The sequence below is a fragment of the Vanessa tameamea genome, chromosome 22 (assembly GCF_037043105.1).
Source record: "Vanessa tameamea isolate UH-Manoa-2023 chromosome 22, ilVanTame1 primary haplotype, whole genome shotgun sequence".
Classification (NCBI taxonomy): Eukaryota; Metazoa; Arthropoda; class Insecta; order Lepidoptera; family Nymphalidae; genus Vanessa; species Vanessa tameamea.
Window position 1 is genome coordinate 5,241,982 of NC_087330.1, and position 11,229 is coordinate 5,253,210.

Here is an 11,229-nt window from a genome sequence, read left to right on the forward strand (position 1 = left end):
TCTTAATTTTTGACAATGACGACTTCGTGGCATTCTTTGTATTTCAACACAACTACCAACCTCAATTTCTAGCTTGATTAAATGCACCAACAAAAATTGGTATAGAGATATCTTCTATTTTTGCTTGTTTAGCCATTTTGACGATAATAAAGTGTTATTAGTGTAAATTTATGTATTATTTTTGTTGCGCGCCAGATATAATGAGCGAGCCCGAGAGGCGCAAATAAAATGTTATATTTCTTAAACTATTTATTAAAGAACCAGAAATAGAGAAATTACATTTATCCTATCAACTAATTAGCCTAGTGTCAATTGCTCGAAGCGTGAGCCAGAAGTGAAGTTTCATTCGTTTCTGTAGTCTAGTGCTATTATAACACGCCGGTTAACCTAACCTCAAATCTCAATCTTCAGTGCATTTTATTTTTCTTATCACACTGAGTTTTTCTTTTAAACGACGCTCAGCTACCATGTTGAAATGATTGGATGAAAGACAATTTTTGTACCAGGACAGATGGTATCTTTTAGTTTCTCATTCACCATCATAACTAATGTTCTAGTGTTATACCATTTGTCAAAATCACCAAGGTCTGAGGGTTGTGTGAAGCGCAGCGCCATAAGATGAACTCAAATCTTTGGTGACTCATTCCAAATCTTTGTCCAAAATTAGCAGAGGGAAATATACCATCGGAGGTAGTATTCCAGTAGGATCATCGGTCTGGCAGTTTTAGAAGAGTAATAGAATATAATATAACAAAAAAAGTTCAACTTTTTTTGTTTTGCCGAAAATGAAGTTTTGGTACATTAAACTATGTGACTAAGTTTCTCTCGGGGAAAAACCATATAAAATGCATCCTTTGCGCTTCGTGCAGGTCCCGGTGGTACTAGCATGGTAGCTTTGAAATAGCCTTAATGCCGTTGATCGACAAAGTTCAGGTAACACCCTTCACGACGGTTGTATTTCCAGCAGAAGAATTCGTTGCGCTGCTTGTACTCGGAGTCGGATTTACTGAAATAGTTATCTCTACGAACTAAAAAACGCCGGTAGAATAAGCTTTTCTGCAATAGTATGAGGTTTTTTGCATGCGTGCGTTTTTAGGTAAAGGAGAGTAACCAAATATGGGTAACCATTTTGTTTTTGTCTCAAAAATAGAAAAAAATAATAAAAAAATTAACCATTTATCGACGTCAAAATAATCACACAAATTTTAAAAGAGCGAAGTAACAATCTTATGTTCTTAATATTATATTATTAAATTGAGCATTAAACAAAATATCAAAATAGGCGCTGAATATGGAAAAGGTACTCAAATATGGACTACAAAAAGAAACTTATAATATCGTGTACAAAAATAACAATTATAAATATTTATTTTATAAGAGATCAAATTACTTTGGTAGATAGAAGGAATCTCATAATTTACTTACAAAAATCACATGTCCACGTATCAAACTCTGGCCCAGCACAGTCATTATTTGTCCAGATATTACACATTAAACATCTGATCTACAGTTCTGCTGCGTTTTCCGAAAAAAGTTCCTGATAATTATGTCTTTTTTCAGATTCCAACAACCGAGAGAGAATGGTTATCAATAGCAGAAGGCGCTTTGGACGGAAAACATATCATGATACACCCACCACGGCACACTGCCTTCTAATACTTCAATCATAAAGGGCATTTCAGTATTGTGCTTTTAGCACTAGTTGATAGTGACTATTGTTTTATATTTGTAGATATAGGTTGCTCTCTACGGATTAGTGATAGAGGAGTATATAATCAGTGTTTTATGTCATAAAATTGAAACAAATGGCATCAACTTACTACCTCCTAATAGTACAAATAACTTGCCATATGTATCTTTAGCCGATTCAGCATTTGCTCTGAGTACACGTATAATTAAGTCATTTCCTGGACATCATGCACTAGGTACTCCTGAGAGAATATTCAATCAAGAACTGTCTCGCTCTCGTGTATTCAAAAAAATACTCTCGGGGTACTATCCAGTAAGTTTAGAATATTCAAAAGCAGTATACCTCTTGACGAAGTTAAAGCTTCTAAAATTACAATGACATTTATTTATTTTAATTTTTTTGATAAAGTTACACCATCAACTTATCACTGAGCAATTAAAATTAATATCTGTCGTGGGTAACATTCAAAGTGTAAAATACGTCTTTAAAGGTATAAACAACATTGACCTTTAAAAATATTTTTGATATAGTTTATATAAACCAAACTAACCTATATAAAATATAAAATCAAATTTTAATAACTAAATAATATTTGAAATTAAGACAACAAAGATAAAATACTGTACCGAGGAATATAAAAGCAAATTAGAAAATTAAAAAAGAAAAAACTAAACTTAAATATATTACTTATAACATATGAGATCGAACAATGAAATCTTCGGATTGTTTAACAAAATTAGTTTTATTATTATGACATTTATTATAATACAAAATTTCGCAATGTGTTTCTCCAGAGGAGCGCCTGTCTGTTGCCTGAGGTTAGTAAGAAAATATCACATTTTTAATGTTCTTTATTTATAGTAATTTTTATTGTTCGAAAAACATAACAAAATTATTGTTCTTGAAACTTCGACAAATAATTGGCAACTGTAAGTTCTTCTTCATTAACTTGTAAGTACTGTGGTTGCTCAAGTTCATGAAAGGAAGTTACGGGTGATTGTGATGTTGATGTAGCAGAAGTAAGCGGCAAATAGATAGTTTGTGTTACAGGTTCTTGAACTAACTGTTGACATGCCTGTTGGCTAGTCGATATTATTTCTTGTTGCATGATGTGTGGCGTCTTTCTTGCTGAAGAAGTAGCCAACACTTGTTGAAACTATTGACTGTATCGGCATGGTTGGAGATGGAGAAGGGGAATATGATATGATTGCGGAGTCGGCGTTGACTTTAATGACACATATTATCTTGATCCTTTTATTACTGAAGGTGTAGCCCTCACTGGTGTTGAAGCTGGTGATTGTATCGGCATGGTTGGGGATGGAGAAGGGGAATATGTACAGGTTGTCCACTGGAAAAGTACAATTTTAAATGGTAATAAAAAGCAAGTTTTTTAAAACAAAAAAAACATTTATTAATATGAATTTAAAGCTGAAATATGCGGGTTTTAGTTTTTAAAAATTATTCCTTCTAAATGCTTTCCGTCCATTTCTACAGTGCACTGCAAACGAGTCTGTAAGCTATCAAAAACTTTCCTACAGAGATCTGGAGAAATGTTGTCAATTTCGGTCTGGATATTTCTTTTCAGATCAGCAATTGTTCGCGGCTGGTTGACATACACTCTCGATTTTAGATAGCTCCACAGGAAATAATCACATGGTGTGATATCAGGTGACCTGGGTGGCCAGGCCAGGTCCCCAAAGCGGGATATTAATTTTTGAGGAAAAAGCGCACGGACCGCGTTCATAGCGTCCCTGGCAGTATGTGCGGTGGCGCCATCTTGTTGAAACCATGTGTTTCTGTTAAACCGTGAATCATTTTCCACAATAGGACGAAAATAAGTTTCGATCATGTGTACATATCGTTCGGAATTCACTGTTACTGAAGCGCCATTTGGGTCCTCAAAAAAATACGGCCCAATAACACCCGATCGGGAAATCGCACACCATACTGTGACTTTTGGACTATGTAATTGTCTTTGGTGCTTCTGTTTTGGGTTGGTTGGAGCCCAATATCTGCAATTTTGCTTGTTTACGTAACCTTGCAAATGAAAATGGGCCTCATCACTGAAAAAAATGTTACCGAGCCGATGGGCCGTAGGAAATTGAGCGAGGATTTTTTCGGCACATGATTTCCGTATAAGGTAGTCACTTTCTTTTAAAGCTTGCACGATTTGAATTTTATAAGGGTGGAAAAACATTTTGTTCTTCATAATTTTGTGTACTGTTGACTTTTTTATTCCCAAAGCCGCTGCATGCTTCCGGACAGAACGCCGAGGATTTGCGATAACTGCATCACTAACTTGTTGCACATTTTCTTGTGTCGATACCGATGGAATTGGTCCTTTTCCTTTTGTGTTTAATGTAGATCCTGTTTCTCTAAACTTTGTTATCCACTTCTTAATTAAATTTACACTCGGTGCGTCCTTTATCCGACGGATATTGACAGAACTTGCGCCTGGCTTCTGTGTACGATTTTCCGCATGTTAAATATGCCTCGATAGCGAAAGCGCGATGCGGTCCACTCCAACGCTCCATCGAGACTAACTAATCCGCACGTTTGGCGCGTCAAACAAGCCTCCTCTCCCCTCTCTTACCTCAGCCACCGCATTAGCAATGAGAATTCAAATTTGAACTTTGCCAGTGGACACACTGTATAATATTGATGTGAAAATAATAGAGTGCTGTTTTTAATACGTCTCTGTATTTTTATTTTCTTTTGTGTTTTATTTTCAAAGGATTACAATATAAATACAGTATTACTTACCTCTTTCCGAAAGTACACGAAAAATTATAAGGAGTGACGAAAAAAAACTTCTACAGCACGTGCTATCTCCGTCGTTGTGTGGTCCGTAATGGCGGTGCGCGGGGTAGTGTTACCAACTCTCAAAATATTTATCCCTAAACCTAAGTCAAAACCCCTAAAATTTCCTCAAATGTTTGAAAATCCCCCTAAAAATAATATTTAATCAATATAATGTATAATCAGTAAGATGCAGTTATATTCATTGTTAATGCTGTTCATTTATAAATTATTTAACTAATACATTAAATATTATGTGTTATGAATTTGAATGAATTGAATTTGATTGAATTTGAATGTTGTGCAAAGTCCTCCATTACGAATTAATGTGAATTGAATCATCATTATGCTTTGCAACATTTCAATCGATAGTCTATTCCGTAGATTATTTTTGATTATTATAGATTGCGAAAGCACGTTCAACATCTGAGTTTGAAATGGGAATCGTAACAAACGCTAATCTGAATTTTGCGATATTTTCGAAATGTTTACATCCAGCTGCGTCCAAATCGTTAAACACTTCGTAATAAAATAGTCGTTGCCACTCAGACTGCTTTTGATAAATGTTTCAGACAGATGTCATTTTTGTTGCCTTTAGATGTTAGGTCGATGAATTTGATTCAATATTTCTTATAAATCGGGTTTGACTCGAGAAGTAGTAACCTATTGGTGCAAATCAGCAACTGTTTTCAAAATTGATAAATTATCCGGAAGCCTATTCTGAATTTGTTCGGCCAGGCAAGTTAAAAAGTTCTTGCATCTTTCCCTGACATCCAACAAGTCTTTTTCTGTCAATTCTTGTGATATAATTTAAAAATCAAAACAAAAGTACATACATTAAAGCCGTATACACTAGATGTTAGATGTCAATTAAAATTCATCCCACTGCTCCAATATAGTATCAATAGCTTGACACTGAGCGAGCCAGCGGGTTCCACTAAGTACTTGAATTTTTTATAGGTCCTTATTGTTATTCATGGTTTCAAATAATGTTTTATAGTAGTTCAAACGATTAAAACCAATTATGGGTTTCTATTACAAGAAATTGTAATTAGCGTGGGAATAAACAATTAATATGCCTCGATTAAACGAATACAATTTGTTCTACTCACGGTTTAGTAACCTGAACCTCTCCAAAATTGAAATATAAGTCGATGACGTAGGTAACCCTCCGTTATATATAATTTGAATATAATCTGAAACGATTGTAAAAACCAATATACGAAATATAGAAACAATATATTAAATGCCAATATCCTGGTATATTCACTGAACACTTACACTAAAAAAACTTTAAATTGGGTATAGGTGGAAAGTTCGTCTGACGAAATATTCGATGATACTTTGAACTCCCACTGACGTCGAAACTCTGGATCCAGTTTCAAAGTAAGGATTATTTAAACATCCCAACTATTTACATCTATACTTAGATTTGTGAGTGTAACTAAACAATCATTAGTTGTGTTAACAAGATCTTTCAATGCATTCGTCGACTCGAATGACATATTCTTTTGACTAAGTAGTCGTTTTAAAACGTGATGGCAGATGTATTTTTTATTATTATGCCTTTGCTCTATTAGCTGCCAGCACCTTTCACTATAAGCTATTTTCCGTTTGTTCAGATCTACCCAGTTTTTTCTCTGTAGCTATATCTATATTTTGAGTCGACTTATATTTGTCCAGCTTTCTTTTCAAAGTTATTTTTGGTACCAAGAATTGAACAGAATCCTTTTTGAGCCCCATTTCTCTGGCAAACACTTTCTCAATCGCATTTTTCATGCTAGATTCATTTGAAGAATTCAAACTGGATTTTCTTTTGTTGTTGGATGTTCGCAAATCTTCTGCAACACGTTGCAGAGAGATTGCCGGTGCCGGGAGTGTCTCGTAAAGACCGTGGGTCTCTGTTCTGACTTGTCCGAAGGAGCCGTTCTCTCTTGGCTCTGTAGCTACCATGATGTGCTTTACTCCGGTTGAATCGGTGAAATCACCTAGTCCAGTCAAATACTCCCCTGCTCCGGAAGCGATCTCTAGTGATCCGTAACCACTAACAAATTGCACTAGCTTCTCCTGTTCGAATGATGCGGTACCATGCTTCTGTGCTCCCAGAGCAATCTTGTACCACAATAGGATGTGATAGTAATAAGCATGTGCTGATGCTGTTACGGACTTGGCGTAGTGTTTATCTACGTCGGACTTCGCTTCGTACTCACTCTCAACTAATTGAACGTATCCTGCTGCGTCCAGGTTGAAGGTCTTAGTCGGCTCCTCAGAAACGAAACCAGTTTCTCCATCGATAACAAAAGAATCAAGCCAAAGTGGGTCATTCGTTAATTCTGTTTCTTTCTTTGAGATGTGCATTGGTTTTGGAATACCTTTTGGAATTTTGTTCTTTGGTCGCGGGAAGTACGGTTTCTGCTTCTCAGGTCTCTGAGATTTTTGCGCTTGCGTATCTACATTCATTGCTGAGTGCTGAGTTGCCATTACGGCTTACCACTTTAGTAAAAGTGTGAGAGCCGAGATGGCCCAGTGGTTAGAACGCGTGCATCTTAACCGATGATTTCGGGTTCAAACCCAGGCAGGCACCACTGAATTTTCATGTGCTTAATTTGTGTTTATAATTCATCTCGTGCTCGGCGGTGAAGGAAAACATCGTGAGGAAACCTGCATGTGTTTAATTTCAACGAAATTCTGCCACATGTGTATTCCACCAACCCGCATTGGAGCAGCGTGGTGGAATATGCTCCATACCTTCTCCTCAAACGGGAGAGGAGGCCTTAGCCTAGCAGTGGGAAATTTATAGGCTGATTATGTTATTATGTTATGTATGTTATTTCTTTTGTAGCAAAAGTTTTTAAAAATTTACTTTTATAGGGTGTTTTCGCCTATTTTCAGCCATTTAAGCAGATGACTGCGAAATGAATTATTTAAAGGTATATTAGTCCCAGATCAGTAGCTTATTTTTATTTGAAGTCAAGAAATAATCTAGTTTTTATATTTGAAACTTATTTACTTACCAGTATCATATAAAAATTGTTAAAAATATAAATATCTAAAAGTTCCGATTTAGGCTGTTTTCGGCCACTAAATTTAGATCTTCGGCCATGAATTTAGTTAGTTCTCGACCACTATAATAAAACTTGAAAATCGATCTCTATAATCTCTATAATTGGCTCTGTTTTTAAGTTAAAACAAAACTATACTATAAATTTATACGGATCAAAGTTTTTTATTTAATCTTGTTTAATAATGAAATAACAACAAAGTTTTCAATCACTCTCTTAATAATTAACAATCAGTCTTAAATATTAACATTATTATATTATATACGTAATATAAAAAAAAAAAAAAATTAGTATTTTCCGAAAAGTAAATGATTTGAACCCCTTTGTCGGCCGTCAAATACAAAACATTTAAAAAATTATTTTCATCACTTATAAGCTTTAAATATGCAGCCGAAATCTGACCACACAAATACGGAGATATTATATTGTATACTAAATTGTTTTTTTTTTTTAAAGAACATCTTAATGAAAGTAAAAACAATACTTAAATTTAATAGGTCCTATTCTAGTTTTCGGCATGCCAGCCGAGAAACAGTTAGCCGCCTCTAAACGCACCCGACCATCAATTTTAAATAAGTAATATCAAATCCTTTATATTTTTTAACCAAAATCATACAAATTAAACTCTTTACCAGTGCATACCAAAAATATTTGTATCTACTAAACAAGAAACAATTTTGCAACTTACCTTGCGAATAAATTGAGCATGCTATTTTTTTGTTATTTTAGACACACACATGCACAGCTTGAATTTCGAAGGCCTACTGCCGATACAATCGAGATTGCTACAAATTTTAGGAGGTGTAGGGTTTATTTCAAAAATGCAGTAGGCATGGTGTTTTTTAAATGAGTTGTGTATAGTTTTCTTGTAATTGTGATATAACTCCGTACTGGCCGAAAACCAAAGGTGGCCGGCAAACCAGCTAAATCACCCTATCTGATATTATAGTTATTTTATGTTTAATTTTTTCCTTAGTTTGTGGATGAGTATTTTGCAGGGATTTTGGCAACATCAATGTTTACTTTGCAAGAATAGGCTTAGTTTGTTAATTTATTTTTGATAATCTACTTAGAGAAATCATATTATTTGCATTAATACCATGTCCATAAATTTGTATTTTTTTAGCAAATTGAGGAGTTTCGTTAAAGAAGTCAAGTCACCTTGTACCTTTTGTTAGCAGCTGGATCGTATTTATCTTGTGGAATCCCATGAGAATCAAATGGGTAAATGCCAGATTTTTTAAAAACCATTTCTGATCATATCCGGGCTGGTATCTTGCCAAGTTTCTGCTAATTTTTGAACAAAAACTTTTTTATCATCTTAATACTAACATTGTGACGCTGCCTTTCGACTAATTTACAATCCTATTTGCTTTCGAACGATTTAAAAACCGCGACATCCAGGGGCTCTAATAAGTGAGATTTGTGAGGAGGCAATTTGACATTTGAATGGTAACGTTATTCTTTATGACCAATTCTATTACTTTTGCATTACATGTGGGGAATGTTCGTCGTCATTGATAAGCACAGTTCGTTCGTCACTGAGCTGGAATTAAAAGTTTTACCATATAGTTCTAAAAAATTGCTGTCTCCATCCTTCCTTTTGAACTAGCTGCATACGACAGTTTAGAATCGAAATTTTCGGTAGTGGCCATCCACTGGTTCCAGATGTTCTTCCCTTTAAATACTATTAACGGTGATATTCTGCCATTTGCACTTACAGTTGTCAAAATAGTTGTATTTATTTTATACTTCCACAAGTTGTTCTGGAACATGGTTTATTGATAGCACCAACAACTTTCGTCTTTGTTGAGTCAAGAGACAAATATGTTTCACCCATATTCCAAATTGAATGAGGACTTTGAAATAGGCTTAAAGCAGACAATGTATCCTGTGCTGTACTTATGGGTGCACGTGTGTATCTGTATATGTCAGATCGATGAGTATTGCAATAAAACACTATTCGGTTGACACGTCCGTTTATTAGTAAGATCGTTACAATACTAATGTGTCTCCGGCACAGTACATCCCACTTAATAAAAAGTAACATAAAATATGGTTGGGTAAATACATAATCTTTGATACATAGACTTATAAAACTAAACTTATTCTAACAAATTACTTTTTCGTCATACAGATAGCTAATGAAAGTGATCATACATTGGTACTTGTTACACATTAATTACGTAAAGTAGACACTTGCACTTACTATATACTTAAACATATATACTTAAACACTTTTTATTCTAAATAATCACTCGCGTAGACTGTGGAGACGACCCGCTGTTCAAGCTTTGATCACCTCCCCGTAACTCACCTAAGGGCAGCTCGCGCAGCTCACGCCTCATATAACGCGCGTAGTTCATCTTACATCGTTTCCAAAGTAAATACAGCATCGCGGCAAGAATGCAGATGATGATGAATAATAAATAAACTTCATACTTTACGTATGCAATTTGCTGTTCGTTCTCAGATGCTGACGCGCTATTGCCAGCACCATTCTGTGCAATAATTATTTGTTCCTCTTGGCGCTTGCTTTGCTGTTTACCCATCTTCACAAAGATTAATAGTGCAATAATTGAAAGCTGTTTACGATAAGAAACGAACTACAGGTCTAATCGTTCTTCCGAATCTCGACACTCTCGAGCAATTGTTTACAGTTGCACTTTCCGTATTTGGTGTCGTTGTTGGAAACTCTACACTGCTGTTAAGCGTAAACGCAGGCTTTAATCGATCTAGACTAATGTTTTTCTGCGTACCCTGCTGCATGATTTTATAATATTTATCTTTTTTACTAATTACTTTAAAAGGACCCATGTAAGGTTGTGTCAAGGGCTTTGTCACCTTGTCGACGCGTACGAATACATGAGTGCAATCTTTCAAATTCGGGTGAACAAATATTTTTCCTTGATGCATTTTCCTTTTTGGCACTGCTGCTAATTTCGATATTTTAGAACGTAACTCTTTTAAAAATGTCTCGTTATTATAACTTTCTTGTTGCATTGGCTCAAAAAAATCTCCCGGTAAACGTATCGGTTCACCAAATACCATCTCCGCTGCACTTATTTGCGTATCATCTCTTAAACTGGCTCGCAACCCAAGTAGCACAGATGGTAATTCTGATACCCAATGTTCTGTGTTACCTCGGCACATAAGTGCGGTCTTGAGCGAACGGTGCCATCGCTCTACAAGTCCATTGGACTGTGGGTGGTAAGCGGTGGTCCTAAATTTTGTAATACCCATTCTTTTGGCTAATTGTGAAAATAATTTAGACAAAAAATTCGATCCTTGGTCTGTTGTTAAATATAAAGGAGTTCCGAACCTCACAATCCATCCGGTGTAAATGATATCCGCAATGGTCTCAGCGGTCATTTCTTTTACAGGATAGGCTTCAGGCCAACCAGTGCTTCTGTCTACCATCGTCACGATGTATCGGTACCCGTTACAATATGTTAATGGTCCCACTACATCCATATGTAAATGTTCAAATCGATCTGTGTGCATAAAATTTCCATAAGGCGCAACTGTATGTCTATGAACCTTGGACTTTTGGCAGTTCGTACAAGCTTTGGTCCACTGAGTTACATCTTTATTCATTCCTTTCCATATATAGCGATCTTGCATCATCCTTCGTGTCGTTCGCATTCCAGGGTGACTGATGTCATGTACAGCGTTGAA